The sequence below is a fragment of the Somniosus microcephalus genome, chromosome 4, assembly GCF_052327205.1.
Source record: "Somniosus microcephalus isolate GS21.2 chromosome 4, FLI_Smic_1.0, whole genome shotgun sequence".
Classification (NCBI taxonomy): domain Eukaryota; kingdom Metazoa; phylum Chordata; class Chondrichthyes; order Squaliformes; family Somniosidae; genus Somniosus; species Somniosus microcephalus.
The window spans coordinates 209,993,844-210,016,711 of NC_140990.1; the positions used below are offsets into that span (position 1 = coordinate 209,993,844).

At 47.1% G+C, this 22,868-nt stretch overlaps 1 protein-coding gene across 1 annotated transcript in view; it reads right to left on the minus strand.

The window, feature by feature from the left end:
- LOC147120193 (voltage-gated delayed rectifier potassium channel KCNH8-like) overlaps nucleotides 1-22,868 on the minus strand; it is a 569,368-nt gene that overhangs the window by 42,955 nt on the left and 503,545 nt on the right. The gene's annotated exons all lie outside the window — the stretch shown is intronic.

Genomic DNA, 22,868 nt, shown 5'->3' on the forward strand with positions numbered 1-22,868 from the left:
GAAAAATGACTTTGTTTCCTATGGCGCCTGAAAATCTGGTCGCAATGTTCAGACCCGCGAGCACGCACAATGGGAGGATATTTACATTTGAGAGCTGGGGGCGTGGCCTGTTTTCTGGCTGGAAATTTGTTCGGACGGAGAGTTTGATGGATAGATGTAAAAGATCGAGGAGAATTGGGCATAATCTAGTTATGCGCATAACTCATTTACGCCCAAAATTCCGCGATCTTTTAAGCCATGTAATAGATTTGCGTCCAGATTATGGAGGTATCTGGGAGCCAATGCACAGGAAACTCCAGGCTTTACAGCTCAATTTTACATTTTTTCAAATTAACCACTTTATCTGTGCTCACCTTGTCTTTTTTTCTATTACTTTTTCATCTTTCTTATTCTCTATCTGCCTTCTTACTACTTTAGCTTTAATTTTATTTTTACTTTTTTCTAACGAATATAATCTATTGTACCTGTTGTCTTTTAAAACACAAAACTACCTTGATTTCTTCCGTCTCCTTGCTCCCGCCTTCCATTTTGGAGGTGGGAGCAAGAAAATACCATTTGATTGGCTACACATTGACTTGAGGGATAGCATAACATAATCTGGTTAATCCTTGATGCATTTTCCACTTCAAATAGGAAGGGTGCTGTCTGTGGCCAAGTAAACTGGTCAGCAGACCTGGCAGGATGAGCAAGCCTGAGAGGGTAATGTTGTCAGCGCCGTGCTTAACAATCTATAGAGCAAGAGTGAGAATGACAGAATAAGAGAGAGACAGTGAGATTTTCAGAGTCAAAGGGCTGGATTTCGTCAATGGAGACATGCTGGAGGCGGGATTTCTGGTTTCCGGGTTTCAGTCCCACCCCCAGTGATGTCTGACCAACAAACGCTATTTTCCCTTGATTGGCCTTGTTAAGCCCACCCTGCGGGCTTACCGGCCAATTAAGGGAAAGCTGGTGACAGATGATGTCAGCGTATGACACTTCATCTGTCGAAAAATATTTGACAGATGAATTGTCAGCTTTGAGAAGCTTTCTAACACTGACAATCTCTGTTCTAAGGTGAGCCCTTGCACAAAGGCTCACCAAGACCTCTCTCCTCAGCAGAAAGCAGATGGCTGCAGCATCTGAGAATGCAGCAGCCATTCTGTCATCTCTGCTGTTGAGATGAGGCACCTCCGGATCCCCAAAGGTTGAAGCCTGCAGGAAGAAGCAAAGGTAAGGAAACTTTTTCCAACACTTTACACTCGCCTCTCATATTTACCTGTCCACACTTGCACCCATCACTCACCTCTACAGCTGACATTTCGACCCCTCTCACCCCCACAGACCCACTGCTCACCTCGCTGACCCTGGCAAGGTTCGCAGCTGTTGGGAAGCCCGCAAATGCAGGTGTAAAATAGGGAAAAGCCTCAAAACTGCCTGTTATCTACCTGTTAACAGGCAGTTAATTGGCTCTAATCCCCTTCCCGCCTCAAGGATACAGGTCGCTGCGCGACTCGGGGACCTGCCTCCCGGGAAGATGGCACAGAGGCGGGTTGGGAGCGGGGTCGGTACCAGCTCCCAGTTTCTGACATTTTCCTGGCAGTCCCGCCTCCAAACCTGCCTCCTCAGGGCTGGTAAAATTCAGCCCATAGAGAGGGATTGAGATTGATAGAGCGAGAGAGACTGAGAATAATAGTGTGGTACAGAGACAGAGTTGCAGAGTGACAGAGACAGAGTGCGATGACAGAGGCTGACAGCATGAAAGTGACTAAGTGAGAATGGCAGGACAAGAGACACAGCGACAGTGAGAATGATAGGGCTACAGTGACAGAGTGGGAGAAAGAGAATGGACAAGACAGAGCAAAAGAAGGCAGAATGAACTCTTATCCCATCATTCAAACATAGGTTCCAGAAATAACAGGAACCACGTCAAATTCAGAATTTTCTTTTTATGTTTCTGACTTGCTCTTTCACTTCTCCTGCTACTCCCCTCACCTCACCTCACCAAATCTAGATTTGCTAAATAGGTTTCAGGATGCTAACTGTGACTGACAGGTTCTCTTGGTTTACGGTTTCCACTTTTTCCACTGAAAAAAAATCTTTGAAGTATTTTAATTTCAAATAATGGAAATGTCCTAAAGTCAAGTGTCACAAGTCCGTGCCCCTCAGAACTTTAAAAATCGACTGAAAACACTATAGGGTGTTGCAGCTTTAAAAGCAACCTGCACTGAATAGAGCTACTGTTACTCAGGCACACTTGAGTTCAGAGGTGTGAGGAATATGCTGCCTTCTATAATAATTCTTTGATTACCTTGTCCACTTCTACACTGGCTCCACCATTTCAAAAATTTACTGCAAGTAGTCAGACCCATCTGCATTTGACATTATTTGGTAGAATAGATTTCCTGCTGTAAGCAGCTACCAATCCCTTCAGCTCCTGTTTACTCAGAGATTACATTCAGCTCCAACAGACGTGACCTGAACCCAATGTGATCTCCTTTCTCTGTGGCGGAGACCACATGGGGACAATAACACAATTCACAATGTATAGCCAATGTGGTTATATGTACCTAAACACAATTCACTATGTATAGCCAATGTTGTTATATGTACGTACTTGGTTGGGTTATCAGGGCAGGGTCCCTTTAAGAGCATCGGTAGCGTGATGACGTCATAGCCCTGCAACGAGGCTGAGATCCTCAGTCCTCATGGAGAGTGAATAAAGTAACACGCGTTTTGCCTTTGCTGCAACAAAAGTCTCAGAGCCTGTTGATTTCTAGCGACTCCAACATCTCAATGTTTCTAATTATCTTTTGCTCAAACTTCAGCTGAGGATTTTTTTAAGTACAGAAAATGACTAGGATTTAAGTCAGCCTTATTCAAATAATGGCCCAGAAATTCGGGTCGGGGGCTTCCTGCGGGTGTAAGCCTCCAACCTGCACTTAGCTTGCGCGCCGGCTGTTGAGCTGTGGGCCCGCGTGGGATTCCGATCCTGGGCCTGCTCCAACTACCAGCGCGCAGTGCTTGCGTATCCCAGGGGTGCAGTTAGTTCGATGCGTCCCCTGGGATCACGTGGGCCATGGAGAGCCAATTGGAGCAGGGAATGCCCATTCATAAGTTTGACCTGTCAAAACTTATAAATACTACGGGCCCCAGTACATCACTAAATCTTCAAATAGACTTACCCTCCCGGGAAAACCTGCAAAAAAAACGTAAGTTCGATGCGCACGCGCAGCCTCTCCTGCGCACGCGTTCAAACTCTGAACCCCTTCTTTCAAGGGAACGGAAGTGCCGGTTTCCCACGCATGTGCAGTGCATGCAGGAACCCGGCACTTCCATTGGGCTTACGGGTGAGTACCCAGTGCGTACTCACCCGTGGAGACCCGAAGTTCTGGGTCAATGTTTCTACATAGCTGGCTCTGAATCAGAATCATGCCCTTCAAATCCAGATTAGGACTGCTTACACCTATGACTTCATTGAGACCTTTTGGTTTTCCCTCTGTATAAACCATGTTACTTTGGTAGATGTAGAAGCATAAAAAAATGCTTAAGCTCCAACCAAGATTTTTTTTAATGATTTGGTCATAACTTCAATGACTACACCAAAGAGACATTGATTTGATTTATTTATGTGCGATTTTTAAAAAAAGATACCAATGTAAAGATAAACCATTACAATGATTTATTACCTGATGGTATTTAGCAAAATTACCTTTTTATTGGTCAATATTCAGATAGAGCAGCACACCCACACACCATCAATAAGAACATAAGAAATAGGAGCAGGAGTAGGCCAATCGGCCCCTCGAGCCCGCTCCACCATTCAATAAGATCATGGCTGAGCTGATCCTAACCTCAAATCTTCTATCACTCTCCATCCACCCGAACCCATGTGATCTCCCGGGAGAGGCGAAAAACCAGATAAAAAACCCAATGGCCAATTTGGGAGAAAAAAATCTGGGAAATTCCTCTCCGACCCATCTAGGCGATCGAAACTCGTCCAGGAGATCACTCTGTCCCTATATTTTCTACAGTACTTACCTTCTGTAAAGGCGATCTCCACCCCAGCCAGGAACAGGAATAAAACCATCTCCTGAAATCTAACACAGAATTAGAACACAGTAGGAGCAGAACCAGGCTACACGGCCCCTGGGCCCACTCCACTACCCACAGGGCCATGACCATTCCGAACCTAGACTCATGTCCAATTTCCTGCCCGCTCCCCGTAACCCTTAATTCCCTTTACTTCTAGGAAACTATCTATTTCTGTTTTAAATTTATTTAATGATGTAGCTTCCACAGCTTTCTGGGGCAGCAAATTCCACAAACCTACCACCCTCTGAGTGAAGAAGTTTCTCCTCATCTCAGTTTTGAAAGAGCAGCCCCTTATTCTAAGATTATGCCCCCTAGTTCTAGTTTCACCCATCATTGGGAACATCCTCACCGCATCCACCCGATCAAGCCCCTTCACAATCTTATATGTTTCAATAAGATCGCCTCTCATTCTTCTGAACTCCAATGAGTAGAGTCCCAATCTACTCAACCTCTCCTCATATGACCACCCCCTCATCCCCGGGATTAACCGAGTGAACCTTCTTTGTACTGACTCGAGAGCAAGTATGTCTTTTCTTAAGTATGGACACCAAAACTGTATGCAGTATTCCAGCTGCGGTCTCAACAATACCTTGTACAACTGCAGCAATACCTCCCTGTTTTTATATTCTATCCCCCTAGCAATAAAAGCCAACATTCCATTGGCCTTCTTGATCACTTGCTGCACCTGCACACTAACTTTTTGAGTTTCGTGCACCAGGACCCCCAGATCCCTTTGTACTACAGTACTTTCCAGTTTCTTGCCATTAAGATAATAACTTGCTCTATGATTTTTCCTGCCAAAGTGCATAACCTCACACTTTCCAGTATTGTATTCTATCTGCCAAATCTCTGCCCACTTACTTAGCCTGTCTATGTCCCTTTGCAGGTTTTTTATGTCCTCCTCACTCACTACTTTCCGTCCCATCTTTGTATCATCTGCAAACTTTGATATGTTACACTCGGTCCCCTCCTCCAAATCGTTAATATAGATTGTAAAGAGTTGGGGACCCAGCACTGACCCCTGCGGAACACCACTAGTTACTGGTTGCCAGTCTGAGAATGAACCATTTATCCCAACTCTCTGCTTTCTGTTAGAGAGCCAATCCTCCACCCACGCCAGAATATTACCCCCAATCCCGTGATTTTTTATGTTGAGCAATAATCTTTTGTGTGGCACCTTGTCAAATGCCTTTTGGAAGTCTAAATACACTACGTCCACTGGTTCCCCTTTATCCACCCTATATGTTACTTCCCCAAAGAACTCAAGCAAATTTGTCAAACATGACTTCCCCTTCATGAAACCATGCTGAGTTTGTCCTATTAAATTATGTTTATCCAAATGTCCCGTTACTGTCTCCTTAATAATGGACTCTAACATTTTACCAACCACAGATGTTAGGCTAACAGGTCTATAGTTTCCAGCCTTATGCCTACTACCCTTTTTAAATAAGGGTGTTACATTAGCAGTTTTCCAATCTGCCGGGCCCTTTGCTGAGTCCAGGGAGTTTTGGAAAATTATTACCAATGCATCCACGATCCCTACCGCCACTTCCCTCAAGACCCTAGGATGCAAGCCATCAGGTCCAGGGGATTTATCCGCCTTGAGTCCCATTATTTTACCAAGTACCACTTCCTTAGTGATTTTAATCGTATTTAGCTCCTCCCCCCCTAGAGCCCCCTGTTTGTCCAGTGTTGGAATATTCTTAGTGTCCTCTACTGTAAAGACTGATACAAAATAATTGTTCAGCGTTTTTGCCATCTCCATGTTTCCCACCATTAATTTCCCGGTCTCATCCTCTAAGGGACCAACATTTACTTTAGCCACCCTTTTTCTTTTTATATAACTATAGAAACTTTTGCTGTTTGTTTTTATATTTTTTGCTAATTTACTTTCATAATCTATCTTCCCTTTCTTAATCAATCTTTTAGTTATTTTTTGCTGTCTTTTAAAGACTTCCCAATCTTCTATCCTCCCACTAGATTTGGCTACTTTATATGTCCTTGTTTTTAGTCGGATACTATCCTTAATTACTTTACTTAGCCACGGATGGCTATCTTTTCTTTTACACCCTTTTTTCCTCAGTGGAATATATTTTTTTCGGAAGTTGTAAAATAACTCCTTAAATGTACACCACTGATCATGTACCGTCTTACCCTTTAATCTATTTTCCCAGTCCACTCTAATCAATTCCGCTCGCATACCTTCATAGTCTCCTTTATTCAAGCTCAGCACGCTTGTTTGTGATCCAACCTTCTCACCCTCTAATTGAATATGGAATTCAACCATGTTATGGTCACTCATTCCAAGGGGATCCTTTACTAGGACATTTTTAATTAATCCTGTCTCATTACACAGGACCAAATCTAAGGTTGCTTGCCCCCTGGTCGGTTCAGTTACATACTGCTCAAGAAACCCATCCCTAATACACTCAATGAACTCATCCTCAAGGCTGCTCTGCCCAATTTGATTTGTCCAGTTAATATGATAATTAAAATCCCCCATAATTATAGCTGTTCCCTTATTACAAGCCTCAACTATTTTCTGATTAATACTCCGTCCAACAGAGTTGCAACTGTTCGGAGGCCTATAGACTACGCCCATGAGTGTTTTTTTCCCCTTATTATTCCTTATCTCCAACCAAACTGTTTCACTATCCTGCTCCTTTGACCCAATATCATTTCTCTGTATTATAGTGATTCCTTCCTTTATTAACATAGCCACCCCACCTCCCTTCCCTTCCTGCCTGTCCTTCCTGATTGTTAAATAACCTGGTATGTTTAATTCCCAGTCATGGTCACCTTGCAGCCATGTTTCTGTAATGGCCACAAGATCATACCCATATGTCATTATTTGTGCCGTTAACTCATTCATTTTGTTACGAATGCTACGTGCATTCAGATAAAGAACTTTCAAATATGTTTTGTAACACTTAGTTCCTGTTTTTTCCCCTTTTAGTACTTTACTTTTTACTCCATACCTTCTGTCCCTTCCTGACACGTTCTGTTTTTTAATTCCCCCACTGTTACCTAAGTCTATGACTTTCTCCATTGTCATTTCTTTTATTTGCTCTCTAGAAACCTCCCCCCCACTAATTCGTTTAAAGCCCTCTCTACAGCCCTAGTTATATGATTCGCCAGGACTGTAGTCCCAGCACTGGCCAAGTGGAGTCCGTCCCAACGGAACAGCTCCCTCCTGTCCCAGTACTGGTGCCAGTGTCCCAAGAAGCAAAACCCATTTCTCCCACACCAGTCTTTGAGCCATGCATTTAACTCTTTAATTTTATTTATCCTAGCCAAATTCGCTCGTGGCTCAGGTAATAACCCAGAGATTATTACCCTTGAGGTTCTGTTTTTTAATTTGACCCCTAGCTGCTCATACTCCTTTAACAGAACCATCTTCCTTGTCCTATCTATGTCGTTTGTACCAACATGGACCACGACAACTGGATCCTCCCCCTCCCACTCCAAGTTTCTTTCCAGCCCAGAAGAGATGTCCTTAACCCTGGCACCGGGCAGGCAACACAGCCTTCGGGACTCCCGCTCTTGACTGCAGGGAACCCTATCTATCCCCCTAATGATACTATCCCCTACCACTACAACATTTCTTTTTACTCCCTCCACTTGAATAAAACACCAGAACGGCAATCCCATACAACAGAAGTACAACACCAGCAAGGCTATTGAAAGATAAGAGATGACTGAGGAAAAAAACCAATCACAGACGACTAACTGCGTGCATCCCTAGAGGTGAAACCAAAGCATCCCAGAGGAAGGCAGAAGCAGCACATTACAAAATAAGTTTTGTGTCTTATGCTGACATCATAAAGAGACAGCCTTAAAACTGGAAACATATCAATTATAGGTTGAATGCACACTATGAGCTTAGCCTTGCTATGTCCATATTGTAACCTCAGACATAGAATGTAACTTTGTGATACTGATACTAAGCAGAATCCAGCTATGGCTGAGATATTGTGATATACTTAAATTACTGTTGCACTTATGATAATCTACATACTGGTAATTATTTATTTACTTTTGCTGTAATTATTAATACTTTTGATGGTATTAGTTGTGCTATTATATATGTTAATTAAATTAGTACCATTAATGCATTCTTGTGCTCAACTTAGTCTTTGATGCCTCTAACAAGCAACAATTAAGTTATACTTTACTCAGTGTCACACTACAGTCCTGTTGTGTAATAATCTGGCTTAATTAACTATCAATACCTTTTGGACTAGTGTATGTGGGACTGTCCAAGTGAACATTACAATAACACCTTAATAATCAGATATTCAAGTCATCTCACAGCACTTTACAAGCACTTTGAAGTGCAATCACTGTTGTTATGTACATAAACACAGCAGCAAGGTCCAACAAACATGAGATGAATGATAAGTTAACCTGTTTCTGCGGGTGTTGGTTGGGGATGGAATGTTGTCGAGACTGGGAAAGCTCCCTGTACTGTGCCATGGGATCTTTTACGTCCATCTGAGCTGGTAAACAGTATATTGTAGGAACGTGGGTTCCTAACTAAAAGACTGAGTTCTACTCAGGCGATCAAACAAAACGAACTTTAATGAAACAAACAGGCTTTAACAAGAAACTGCAGGATAACATCAAATGTAGGTCTGCTCTCTCTGGAGGCTCCACAAGAACTGCCCCTGCAGTCCCGTGGCTGACGTTATCACATTTTCCCGCCAGTGGGGAATCACGTGATGAACGGCGTGACGTCATCACGTTTTAGCCACGCTGTTAAAGTAACCACACTCTGTACAGTTAAACAGCATAAATAAAGATACAGACTCAGGCTGTAGCTAACATGTTGTTAAAGGAATTATATACAAATGTTCTGAGTCCTTTGGTGGCTCCGCCACATGCGCCCCCCCAGAATTGCCTTTAATAGCAAAAGTGAGACGTCGAGGAGGCCTGACAAGTCTGTCTGAGCGACTTCGGTAACCCTGCAGAGGAAGCTGATGGACGGTGGTTGAGCTGGCGGGCGGTTGTGGTTGAGCTGGCGTGGTGAGTGTGGTCGGGCTGGCGGGCGGCTGTGGTTGATCTGGCACGGCGGCTGCGGGTGGTCGGCCACGTTTCGGCAGTTGAGCGACGACGATTAGGCGGTCCAGGTCCAGGTGAGCCAGCTTCAACCGGTCCACCGAAATGTGATCCAGCTTTCCTCCGATGTCGACCGAAAAGGATTTGTCTCCTGATTCGATGATGTGGAAAGGACCAGTGTAAGGGGGCTTGAGCGGATCCCGGTGAGCGCCGTGGCGGATAAATACGTACTCGGCGTTCTTCAGCTCCGCTGGCACGTGGGAGCTCTGTAGGCCGTGATTTGATGTAGGCACCGGAGCGAAGCATCTGGCTGCTTCCTGGTGGCTGACGAGTTGCTGGGAGGCGGACCATGGCTCTGTGGGAGAAGGGAGGAAATCCCCTGGTACTCGGAGCGGCTGGCCATAAACGAGTTCAGCCGAGGACAATTGCAGGTCTTCTTTGGGCGCCGTACGAAGACCCAAAAGGACCCATGGGAGTCTGTCCACCCATCCCGCACCTTGAAGTTGGCCCGTAGGGTGGCTTTAAGCGACCTGTGGAATCGCTCGCAAAGGCCGTTTGCCTGTGGGTGATAGGCGGTGGCGCGATGAAGTTTGGTGCTGAGCCCCTGAGCTACAGCGTTCCAGAGCTCCGAGGAAAATTGTGGCCCACGATTGGAAGAGATGTCCGCCGGTACCCCGAAACGAGCAACCCAACAGGAGATGAAAGCTTTAGCGACGTCTGCCGAAGTGGTGGAAACCAAAGGAATTGCCTCTGGCCACCTAGTGGTGCGGTCCACCATGGTGAGGAGATGCGTATAACCATGAGAAGGCGGAAGTGGCCCCACAAGGTCCACATGCATGTGGTCGAAATGACGCTCCGGAACAGCGAACGTAGCCACTGGAGCTTTTACATGACGCTGGACCTTGGCCTTCTGGCAGACCACGCAGGTGTTGGCCCAGTCACGGACATCGAGGTGCATACCCTTCCAGACGAACTTTGATGACATTAGCCATTGTGAAGCCTTCATACCAGGGTGCAACAACCTGTGTATGGCGTCAAACACCTTCCGGCACCATGCGACTAGCACGATAGGTCGGGGAACGCCCATGGAGACGTTGCAAAGGAGTGTGGTGCCTGCGGCCTGGAAACTGACGTCGGTCGCTTGGAAACTAGAGGGGACGGTTCTGTATGATTGGACCTCTGGGTCCGAGGCCTGATCCGCAGCCATGAGGGCGTAGTCAATCCCCAGGTGAACCGCATGGACCATCGCGCGGGAGAGGCAATCCGCTACCAGGTTGTCTTTACCAGACACATGTTGAATGTCCGTGGTAAATTCAGAAAGTAACCACACTCTGTACAGTTAAACAGCATAAATAAAGATAAAGACTCAGGTTGTAGCTAACATGTTGTTAAAGGAATTATATACAAATGATGTGAGTCCTTTGGTGGCTCCGCCACAATATCCGATAATGCAGTACTCTCTCAGTACGGCACTGAAATATCAGCCAAGATTATGTCAAGTCGGGAGTGGGACTTGATCACAATTTTCTGACTCATAGGTGAGAGCGCTATCAATTGATCCTAGATGACACAATTAGACACATCCGAAAACACAGCGTCAGTTTCCACAAGTACGCTGATGACACCCAGCTCTACCTCACTACCTCTTCTCTTAACCCCTCCACCATCTCTAAATTGTCAGACTGCTTGTCTGACATACAGTTCTAGATGAGCAAAAATTTTTCCAATTAAATATTGGGAAGACCGAAGCCATTGTTTTCGGTCCCCGCCACAAATTCCGTTCCCTAGCCACTGACTCCATCCCTCTCCCTAACATCTGTCTGAGGCTGAACCGCACTTTTGGCAACCTTGGTGTCATATTGGACCCTGAAATGAACTTCCAACTGTTAGATCCGTGTATCTTGATGTTGTGTCCTTCAATAATTAGACAAGAGACTGCAGGGAACGATCAACAGGTGTTTACTGAATGAGGGTTACTCTAGAACTAACTATACAGATCCCTACTCAGGGTTTATATACAGGTGTGGTCACTGCCGGTACTACAGTATACAGGAGCTGTAAAAATTAGTTCTTCCCTTAAAGGTACATACATTACAATTCCTCCCCTTTTAGATTAACAATACCATAACACTCATTTAACAATTAAATATCAAACTAATTACAATTAACACTTTTAACATGCAACATTAACTGAAAATAGTCTATTTATAAATTCAGTCTTTGGGGAGGCTTCCTGATCCTTTCTGGATAGTGCCTTTCCCGAGTGTCTTGCTCTTGGTGCGGAGGCGATTCTGGCCCCCTGTCGTCGGTTGGTTCATCGGCTTCCGATGCTACTATTTCTGGGGTAGATGCGACCTGTACGTCAGGTTCCTCACCAGGTACGTAAGGCCGAGACATGGGGTTGACTCATTCCTGTGATTGATCCCCGGCCACCACACATAAGCCCTAGCAAGGCTTTTCATTTTCACCCCTCCCAGATGACCTTCGTGAAGCTCATTGAGCACTCTCTCCCTTAACTTGGGTGGAATTACCACTCGGGATCCACACATCAAGGTCCCCTGGCATACTGACAGCTGTTCTCTTCTGGATGAGAATGCTGGCAACAGTGAGTCGCCATGTGCTGGCCATCCCTTCACCGTCAAATCATATACCCGAGACAGTGTCGGGTCATTTCGGGTCTACTTCTCTACACCAGCGTTAGTTACTGGCAAGCATTCAATTATAGTCGAATGAAATATTTCGACAGGATCCACTGCTGGTGCTTCCTCCGCAGTAGGCAGTGGCAGGCGTGATAGCCCATCAGCGTTTCCATGGTGTTTTGTGCCCTTATACTCGATTTCATATTGGTGCGCCCCTAGAAAAAGGGACCATCTTTGTAGCCATTGCGCAGTCATCACCGGAATGCCCTTCTTTGGATTAAAGATGGAGACAAGTGGTTGGTGGTCAGTCAGCAAGGTGAACTTCTGCCCGTGCAGATAGTGATTGAACTTTTTCACTCCCCACACTAGGCTGAGGGCCTCCCTGTCAATCTGGGCGTAGTTATGCTCGGCTGAGGTTAGTGACCGAGACGCAAAGGCTACCGGCCTCTCCGAGCTGTCCGGGAATTTGTGCGACAGCACCACTCCAATACCATACGGTGATGCATCACATGCCAACCGAATTGGTAGTGCTGGGTTGAAATGAGCCAACACCTCTTTTGATGTGATCAATGCTTTGCTCTTCTGGAAAGCTCGTTTACATTTGTCACTGCACTTCCATGGTACCCCCGTTTGCAGTAGGGTGTTCAGTGGGTGTAGTACGGTAGACAAATTCGGCAAGAACTTATGATAGTAGTTCACCAGCCCGAGGAACGACCTCAGTTGTGACACATTTTCCGGTGCTGGAGCCTTGACTACTGCCTCAATCTTTTCAGGGGACTTATGTAACCCCTCTTCATCAATAACGTGGCCACAATATGAGATCTGCTTCTGGAAAAACTCGCATTTGTGGCGATTAGCTCGGAGCCCATATTCCTTCAATCTAGTGAGCACCTGCTCCAGGTTGGCGAGGTGATCACTGTCATTTTCGCCCGTGACCAGGATGTCATCCAAATAACACTGGGTCCCTGGAATCCCTTGCAGGACTTGTTCCATTGCCCTTTGCCAAATAGCCGGAGCTGATGCTACCCCGAACACCAGCCGGTTGTATTGGTAGAGACCTTTATGAGTGTTGATCGTGAGGTACTGTTTCGAGGCTTCTTCTACCTCTATTTGCAGACGCCTGGGCCAGATCAATCTTAGTGAAGCATTTTCCTCCAGATAGCGAGGCAAAAATATCTTCAATCCGCGGAAGCGGATATTGTACAGTGTGAAGGACTGGGTTCACTGTCACCTTAAAGTCCCCACAGATGCGAACCTTCTTTGGTTCCCCAGGCGTATTACTCAACGACCTCTTCATTACAGGAACGATGGGTGTAGCCCACTCGCTCCAGTCCACTTTGGACAGTACTCCTGAACGTTCCAAACCTTCCAGCTCTGCTTCGATGGCTGGGCGGATCGCATAAGGTACCGGTCTGGCCTTAAAAAACTTTGGGCTTGCATTTTCCTCTATTTTGATCGTCGCTGTTATGCCTTTTAGTGTTCCGAGTCCCTGCTGGAACACTTCTTGTGCGTCAGTTAGCATTTTTGACAGTCGTCCAGGTGTGACGTCGTCATCCTTTTTGGCATCTACCGTCAGTGCTTGTATGGAATGCCAATCTAGCTGTGTCTTCTAGATCCATTCACATCCTAGTAGTGGTGGTCCTCCATCTGGCAATACATATAGGTCCATTTTTGGTGTTTCCTTGCTGTTATATATAACGTTCACCCTTATTTTTCCTTTGGGGTAGACTTTTTGCCCCGTGTACATCTTCAAGACAATTTTTGTATCTCTCAGGGGTATATGTGAGAATAGCCGCTTGTAGTCCCTTCGGTTTATGACTGTTAGAGCTGATCCTGTGTCCAATTCCATTTTCACTTGGACTCCTGCTATCTTGAGCGTGACCCAGATAGTTTGGTGATCCTCTGTTTTGATCACATTATGTAGTTTCAGACAACCCAGCTCCTTGCTTCCGGAGTCTGTATCACTTTTCTGTTCGTCTGAACTACTCTCCGTCACCTTATGTACCTTCTTGTACTTCTCCTGTGGAGATTTCTTGCTGCTGGTTTTCTTTCCCGACCTGCAGACTCTTGCTATGTGTCCTACTTTTCCACACTGTCTGCACACTTTGTCCTTGAACCAGCAATCATTATGGTCGTGTGTTCTTCTGCCGCAGCGATAGCACTTCACTGTTCCGTATGACATTTCATTTGTGCCATATTCTTGCGGTCTCCGTTGTATCTCTGCCGCGCCCCGTGCTGCTGCTTCATGTGATACTGCAATGCTGAAAGCCTTGTTCAGCGTAAGATCCTTTTCTGATAGAAGCCGTTTCTGGGTTCCTTCACTTTGAAGCCCACACACAAACTTGTCCCTTAAAGTATCTGCTAGTCCCGTTCCAAACTGGTAGTGTTTCGATAGCTTGCGCAGTTCCATTAAATACTCAGCATTACTTTCGTCTTTATGCTGGTTCCTTTTGTGAAACTTAAATCTTTCTGCTATCAGCAGCGGTGTGGGGTTTAAGTGGTCCTGTAGGATTGACACTATGTTTTCAAAATCCTTTTCTACTGGCTTCTCTGGGGTTACTAGGTTTCGTAGTAAGCCATACGTTTTTGCACCCTTTGACTTCAACAATACCAGAGCTTTCTTGTCATCTGGCACTTCATTCGCCTTGCAGTATACTTCTATGCGTTCGACATATGTCGTCCAATCTTCGACTTCACTTTCAAACGCTGTGATACTGCCACTCTTCGGCATTTTTGGGTGTGGTTAGACTGGCTTAAAATGGCGTCTCCCGCGCTTTCCTTTCTTCCCCACTGCGGCTTAAAATGGCATCTCCCGCGCTTTCCTTTCTTCCCCGCTGACGCTGCTCGGCCCTTGAACACCGGCTGCGCTCTGCGCATTTTCCTGCACGCCTCTCTCCCCCGTTGACGCCGCTCGGTCCTGAACACCGGCTGCGCCCTGTGCGCTCCACCCTCTCTCTCTCCCCCCCGTCGACGCTGCTCGGCCTTTTTCTGTGCCGTCGGTCAGCTCTAGCCACCGCTGTCCGGGAAGGGTCTGCGCAATACCTGTTGCCAGCCCGTTTCGCTGGACCACCGTGACTGGAAAGCCAAGCCTGGCTCTCGACAGCCTCCCCTGCGATGCTCACATCTCCACTGGATGACTGGGGGGTTTCCCGTGGTCGACGCCCGTGCTTCTGGACTCGGCCTTCTTCCACTGTTCTCCAGGAGCAAATCCCTGGGAGGTGATGCAGAGTTGCAGGTAGGTTTGAATCTGCTCGTCGCCAATGTTAGATCCGTGTATCTTGATGTTGTATCCTTCAATAATTAGACAAAAGACTGCAGTAACGATCAACAGGTGTTTACTGAATGAGGGTTACACTAGAACTAACTGTACAGATCCCTACTCAGGGTTTATATACAGGTGTGGTCACTGCCGGTACTACAGTATACAGGAGCTGTAAAAAGTATTTCTCCCCTTAAAGGTACATACATTACACCAACCACATATCCACAGCATAACAAAGACCACCTATTTCCACCTCCATAACATCGCCCGTCTCTTTGCCCTTGCCTCAGCTCATCCGCTGCTGAAACCCTCATCCATGCTTTTGTTACCTGTAGACATGACGCACTCCTGGCTGGCCTCCCACATTCTATCCTATGTAAACTTGAGTTCATCCAAAACTCGGCTGCCCGTGTCCTAACTCGGTTGCCCATGTCCAACTTGGTTGCCCGTGTCCTAACTCACACCAAGTCTCGTTCACCCATCACCCCTGTGCTCGCTGACCTACATTGGTTCCCGGTTAAGCAGCATCTCAATTTAAAAATTCTCATTCTTTTTTTCAAATCCCTCCATGGCCTCGTCCCTCATTATCTCTGTAATCTCCTTCAGCCCCACAACCCCCCCGAGATATCTGCGCTCCTCTAATTCTGCCCTCTTGAGCATCACTGATTATAATCGCTCAACCTTTGGTGGCCGTGCTCTGGAATTCCCTGCCTAAACCTCTCTGCCTCGCTACCTCTCTTTCCTTCTTTAAGATGCTCCTTAAAACCTACCTCTTTGACCATGCTTTTGGTCATCTGCCCTAATTTCTCCTTATGTGGCTCGGTGTCAAATTTTTGTCTTATAATACTCCTGTGCAGCACCTTGGGATGTTTTACTACGTTAAAGGTGCTATATAAATACAAGTTGTTATTGTTGTTATAAAAACACCTGTCACCTGTGACAGAGACTGTAGGTCCCACAATGGACTAATCAGTCACCTGCGAACTCTTTTTTAATATGGAAGCAAGTCATCCTCGGTTCCCAGGGACTGCCTAAACAGAAGAAGTATAAAAACCTAGACAAAAATGGTAAATCCCAATCCACAAGACAGCTGATCTCTCAATCCTAACTGAGCAAATGTGTCCACCTGCTTAAAACCGATGCTTTTGGTTTACAACACCAGTCCACTGTGCCTTCGTCTGGGGAATATGGTTTGGAACTGTTACAGTGACGGGGCGGGATGTAGAATTGGGGAAAGGTAGGAACAAAGCCTGGAATTATAGAGAGCAGTGGGGTTTGAGGCCTCTCTTAGCTCTAGCACAAGAGAGGGGGGAAACAAAGCTGGAGCTGGAGCACTTGGATTGGTCCAGGAGAGAAGGAGCAAAGGCCGAGACCAGGTCCTGGACAGAACAGGGCCTCAGCAGCAGTTCTGGGATGGAGCTAAGGTTGAAAGAATGGACCAATGCCCGAGTGAAGGATTAATTTTGGGGGAGGACACAAAGGTGGGGAAACATGTCAGCCAAAAAATAATTCACATTTTTTCCCAATAATATGATTAGATTGTGGTGTCACATGGTTGGTATATACTGATTCTGGGATCTGATTGGTCTATGTTAAACCTGTGACACCACAGACCAATCAACAATTTTACCAGTTCACTACGTATTACATATGTACAAAATGTTTAAGTATCTACATTTATATATAGAGCAGTGTTATTCCACATTAATGCTGCATATTAAATATCTGTAATCGTTCAGTGATGATGTGACACCTCTAATCTTTAATCCTTCATGACTGAATGAATAAACAACATAAATTTAACACAGCTGTACATATTATACAAAATAATGGGAGTGATCGCAAGAATATCTTATTGAATGGTGGAGCAGGCTCGAGGGGCCATATGGCCTATTCCTGCTCCTAATTCTTATGTAAAATACTCCTGCTCAGTCTTCTGATGATAATCCATTCGATTTTTGTTTTTATGGTTTATGATTCCAACTGAACACTTTGATGTGGTCATTTTCTTATGACCACTCTCATCCACCATATGTAATGAAAGAAATGGTATCATTTGGCAGAGCTGCATTCAAATTTTAAAACTTACAGCATGGAAGTGTTGTTGTGTTATATTGTGGTACTGCTAGCTTGCTTATTTTAAGTGGGTTAAAGCTGCTGTTAAAATAGCAGAGGGGTTTGAAAAAGATATGTTAAGCATTCTAACCCCGATATTGTACTGTATAATTACCAGGCTTATAGTTCCTGACACCTTGAGTGTTGGACTAATCATGCTGAGTGTCCTATACATATACAGTGCTGCGATCGTTAAAGGTAAAACACCTTCACAGGTGACTGAGGCCTGGGGCACGATTTTTCCAATGGAGGCGGGTTTCGGTTTGGGCGGGTTCCAAACCCGTCTCCACTGAGAGGTGGGAAAAATTTGCGATTTTCCCCTAATTGGCCAGTTGATTTCAGAGGTGTGGGTTCCCCTGGGCCAATTAGTCTTTTGGGACTGAAACTCACCTCTGCTGACGTCACTTATCCAGCTTCATTTAAGGGCTGTTTGCTGCCTTGGCTCATTCCACTGGTTTTTGGTCGATGCAGCACCACTTCCAAACTGTTATCTCCTTGAAGAATGGTCAGCTCCAAGGCAAGGGCCTCCCCGAGGTTCTACGATGAGGCGCTGGGTATGCTGGTTGAGGGGGCGAGAGCCAGCAGGGAGGTACTCTTCCCCTCATCTGGGAGGAAGAGGCCTCCCAAAGAAACCAAGGCTGTGTGGGTCCAGCTGGCAAGGGATATAACCTCCAGATCAGTGTGCAGCAGAACATGGCTGCAGTGCCCTAAAAGGTTCAATGACCTTGTAAGATCAGGCAAAGTGAGTGTACCTTCAGCTTGACCCTCCTTCTGCTCCCCTTCTCTTCTCATCACCAGCACTCTGCATTGTCAACCTCCTCCTCCACGTCCCACTTTACCCTTACAACGCTTGCACCCGTCACCATCCCTCTTACTCTATGAACCCAATCACTTCACTATTTGACTATGCTGCCATCACACTCCCTTTCAATGTTATGCAATGACAACAACGAACGACGCACAGGGAGGGCCCTTGGACACTGATCCTCACTCTATCTTTGTCTCCTTCTAAGCATCTATGCTCTGGACTCTACACTCACTCCATTATTCTCACTCCAACTCCACTTGTCTCCCTCACTGCAGGAAAAGAGAGCCCACAATAGGAGGGAAAGGGCGAAGACAGGAGGAGGGCCACCTTCCCTAACCCGTCTCACCCAGGCTGAAGAGACGGCCCTGGGCATCGTCGGCGCAGAGGTGGAGGTGGAAGTGGGGGACGGACAGACTAGCGATCCAGACCAAGCTGGTGACAGAATAGTTTTGCGTCTCTCTCATTTACACTGCTTGAGTGATTGAAATGGCTGCTGGTGTACATTATTAGAATGCCACTTGATCGTCTGTACTATTGCATGTGCATGCCACACTTCCGTGAAACGTCTAACCCATGTCTTTACTCCCCCACAGGACCATCCACAGAGCCCCACCCCACTGTCGACGAGGAAGAGGCTGAGGAGCAAGACTCCTCAGGGGAACCTGCAACCTCTGAGGACGCAGCGTCAGCAGATGTAAGCGCACCCAGCACCAGCGCAGATACGCACACCTTGGTGGGACCTTCGGGACATAGAGTAGTGTTGTCACCGTGTGTATCACATCGCACAGGTGAGCATCAGCAGGTGGTGGAGACAAGGACAGCAGTGGAGAGTACTTGTTGGAGGTCGCAGGACTCTCCTAGCATTGCTCCGCTGCATGTGGACCCTGTGCCTCTGAGTCCCTCCAGAAGGAGAGCAGTGCTGGAACTCCAGGAGCAGGTGCAGAAGTTTCTGACAGGTCTTGTCTCCAGGGTCACTGCGAGTGTGGAGAGGATGGAGGAGTCCAACTCTAACATGAGCAGTGCCTTTGTGGAGGCAATGGCGCATATACGCAGCACCACGGAAAGGATGGCAACCTCCGTGGAAAGGCTGGCTATGGCCATGGAGGAAATAAGCCACCAGAGTCAGGAAAACATGGTGATTGTTCAAAATAGACTGACATCTCTGGAGGAGCGATGGGCAGCTATTGAGCAGAGAAACCAGAGCTTCATGGAAGACCTTTTGAGTAGGACTGCCAGTTCAGATACGGGTCCCCATGGCCCCCCTGATGTGCAGCAAGGAGCTCTCAAGCCACTTGCAAGCGCTGAGGTGGACCTGACACCATGAGAGGGAAGTTGGTGGCAGAGAACAAGGAAGTGAGGGTTCCTCTCCAAGTGCTCACACTTCCATGCCACTGTGTAGCCCTCGGTCAGAGCCCAAATGAGATTGGCGTCTCAGCCCCTGCACTGCCGTAGGATGAGCAGACGTTTGACGAGCCCTCACAGGCTTGGAAACCCAGAGGACGCCTGCCAAAGGTGTCGAAGCAGGAGCAGCATGAAAGTGAGCAAGGGGCCTCCACTTCTGCTGAAGCCACAGGGGGAGCACCACGTAGGAGCACGCGTAAGAGAAAGATTAAGCACTATTAGTCACAGGGGTAGGCACTTGGGTGATTGTTTCTGTTTATTGATGAAATGCCATCCCTGTTTGAATGTATAAAAATTAGGTGATGGCAAACTGTTGGCATGATGGCATCTGTTATTTCGCCTTAGGCAGCTCCACATTGTGGGCTCCGCGACACTTGTGTGGTCAGGTTGGTGGCCAGAGTGAAAGGAGGCCAGAGAGTCATGTCCATTGTCTATCATGTGTTAAGATGGAGCCAAAGACATGTGCCAAAATGGGCAACCTATGCAAATCTGGCCAGGATGAGTGCGTCCCTTGCATCACGGGCAGTCATGTGCTTACGTGCTGCCGCTGCTGCTGGTCGATACGCCGCCGCTCGGTCCTCCTCCTCCCCCTCCTCATCCTCCTCCACCTGCTCCTCCTCCTCCTGCTCCTCCTCCTCATCTGAGAAGGCTATGAACTGAGCTACTTGCTCATTAGGAAGCTGCAAGCCATGACGCTGTGCCATGTTGTGCAGTGCACAGCAGACCACGACCATTCTGGAGACCCTGGCTGCTGAATACTGCAGGGCTCTGACCTGATCTGTCAAGGCATCGGAATTGCATCTTCAGCAAGGCAATGGTTTGCTCGATGATGGGCCTGGTCGAAGTGTGGCTGGCGTTGTAGCGCTCTTCAGCCTTGTTAGCTGGCCTCCTGATCGGCGTCATTAGCCACTTCTTCAGGGGGTAGCCTTTGTCACCAAGGAGCCATCCGTTAATTTGGTTTGGCGGGTTGAAGAGCAGAGGAACACTAGAGTTCCGCAGGATGAAAGAGTCATGGCAACTACCACAGAACTTGGTGCAAACATGCAAGAACTCCTCCTTGTGGTTACACACCAGCTGTAAATTGAGGAAGTGGAAGCCCTTTCAGTTGACAAAGATAGCTGGGTTGTGATGGGGTGCCCTAAGGGCCACATGTGTGCAGTCTATGATGCCCTGCACCATTGGCAAGCCTGCCATATTTGCAAAGCCTACTGAACGCACGGTTACACTTGCTTGATCCCTTGAGAAGTGGATGTAATTGTGGGCCTTTGCGAAATGGGCATCGGTAACCTGCGTGATGCAACTGTGGGCAGCTGACTGGGAGATGCCGCTGATGTCTGCTGATGATCCCTGGAAGGAGCCTGAGGCAAAAAAGTTGAGTGCGATGGTGACTTTGACAGCCACTGGTAAGGGGTGTCCACCCACTCCTCTGGGCTCCAGGTGTTGGTGCAGCAGTGCGCAGATCTCTCGGACAACCTCTCGCGAAAGTCTCAGCCTCCTTTGGCACTGCAGCTCAGTCATGTTGAGGTAGCTCATCCTCTGTCTGTAAACCCTGTGTTGGGGGTATCTCCTGCAGCAACGTGCTTCCATGCACTGGCGCCTTTTGCCCTGTGCAGCATCAGGTGGGTGAGCAGGGGGTTGGGGCTCCTGCTGCTGTTGCTGCTGAGCTGCCTGGTTCTGCTGCTGCCGTGGCTGCTCCTCATCCGAATCTGAAGCCCATGATGAAAGGAAATAAATGGTTCCTATGCTGCTGGCAGATACCTCTGTTGGGGAAGCGCTCCAAGCGGGGAGAGGGTCTTCCAAGGAGGTCCCACAGTTGAGAGACAGAAGCTGCAGCACCTCCGATTTTGGTAGGCCTGTTAAAAGTGCTGAAAGACCTGTGGAACGGAAGTTCTGCCACCTGCAACTGCTCCCTGATGAAAGCTCCATTTTAATGGTGGAGCTGCAGCTGTGAGGAGACCACCCACTTGTCAACCTGCCAAGATTAGTTGGTGTGGTTTAGGAGGGTCATGCAACACGCACAAAATGTGGCCAAATAACAAAGGCCTATCATTATAGAGGCCCTTAACTACTATTTAAGGGTCTTAACTACCTCTCCCGACAGATGGAGGCGGGACTGAATCGCATCCATCAAACCCGTCTCCGGCAAAATTGCGTGGAGGCGGGCTGGAGGCGGGTTCCGAACGTGCCCTCAGTTTTTGCCATTTTGCCAACTGTCCCGCCTGCAAACGCGCCTCCTCGGGGCTGGGAAAATCGCCCCCTAGGTCTCTACAAGAAGCCTCAGTAAAGCCTGATCAGGATCCTTTCAATTAAGTTTCTTTTAAATCAGTCATGCTAAAAGTGCAAATACCCTGACCGAGATGAAAGTATTTGCTGAGCTAGTCTGAAAAGCCTCACTTTTCAAATTACCAGTCGCAAGGCAGCAGAGCTTTGAATTCTGGACTGACCCCAGTAAGCAGCATGGGCTGGATTTTGTGAATGGAGGTGAGTTGGAGGCAGGATAGCTGCTTGTCATGTCAATGTTCCGCCTCCATCCTTGCCTGAACAACCAGAGGGATTTTCCCCTGGTTGAGCTTGTTAAGCCCACCCTGCGGGCTCAGCAGGCCAATTAGGGAGGAAGTCACTGACAGATCACGTCAACGTCAGACGTGCTATCTGTCAAGACCTCTTGAAAGAAGAAATATCAGCATTTGACAGCTCTGTGAAGCTGTCAAACATTGACATTCTCTTTAGTTTGATGAGCCCTTGTGTTCAGGATTCATCAAGCCTTTCAAACTTGTAAATTTCACATGACTATTGGAATGGAGGTTCCAACAGCCATTCTGTGAAATTGACAAGCAGGATGTCGGCTCTCCCAATCCACCACGGCTAAAGGCTGTAGGAAGAAAACAAGGTAAGTGAACACTTTTTTAAACTTATCACTCACCTTGCATACTTACCACTCCACACTTGCACCCATCACTCACCTCTACACCTAACTTCCAGGTGCCTCCCACTGCCACAGACCTCCTCCACGTCTCCTCCAACCCGACAGGGTTCTCCGAGGTCAGGAAGCCTTCACCTGTGAAGGTGAGATGGCACTAATCCTTTTTTCTGCCTGTTAACAGCAGTTAAAAGGATTAAATGCCTTACCCCCTCCAGGAGACGGGATCCGAAGCTGCACATCTTCCTGCCTCCTGGCAAAAGGGCACGGAGGTGGGATGGTGGTGGCTTTGCCATCCGCCCCCACTTTCTCCGAGTTTACCAGCTGTCCCGCCTCCATGCCCGCCTCCTCGAGGCTTGGAAAATCCAGCACTGTGTCTTACACTGGGATTGCAGCTAACCCACTCGGTTGCATTAAATAATTCATCACCATCTCAGCACCACACTTAATCTCAAAGAGAATGGCTTGATCGTTAGTAATCCTTTCACGTTCTTTCGCATGCAAGAAATTATTCTATTTTCCTACGCAGCAGATTTATGTTACTAAACATTAATATTCTAATTAAGTCAATACATCTGAACATTTTAAATAATT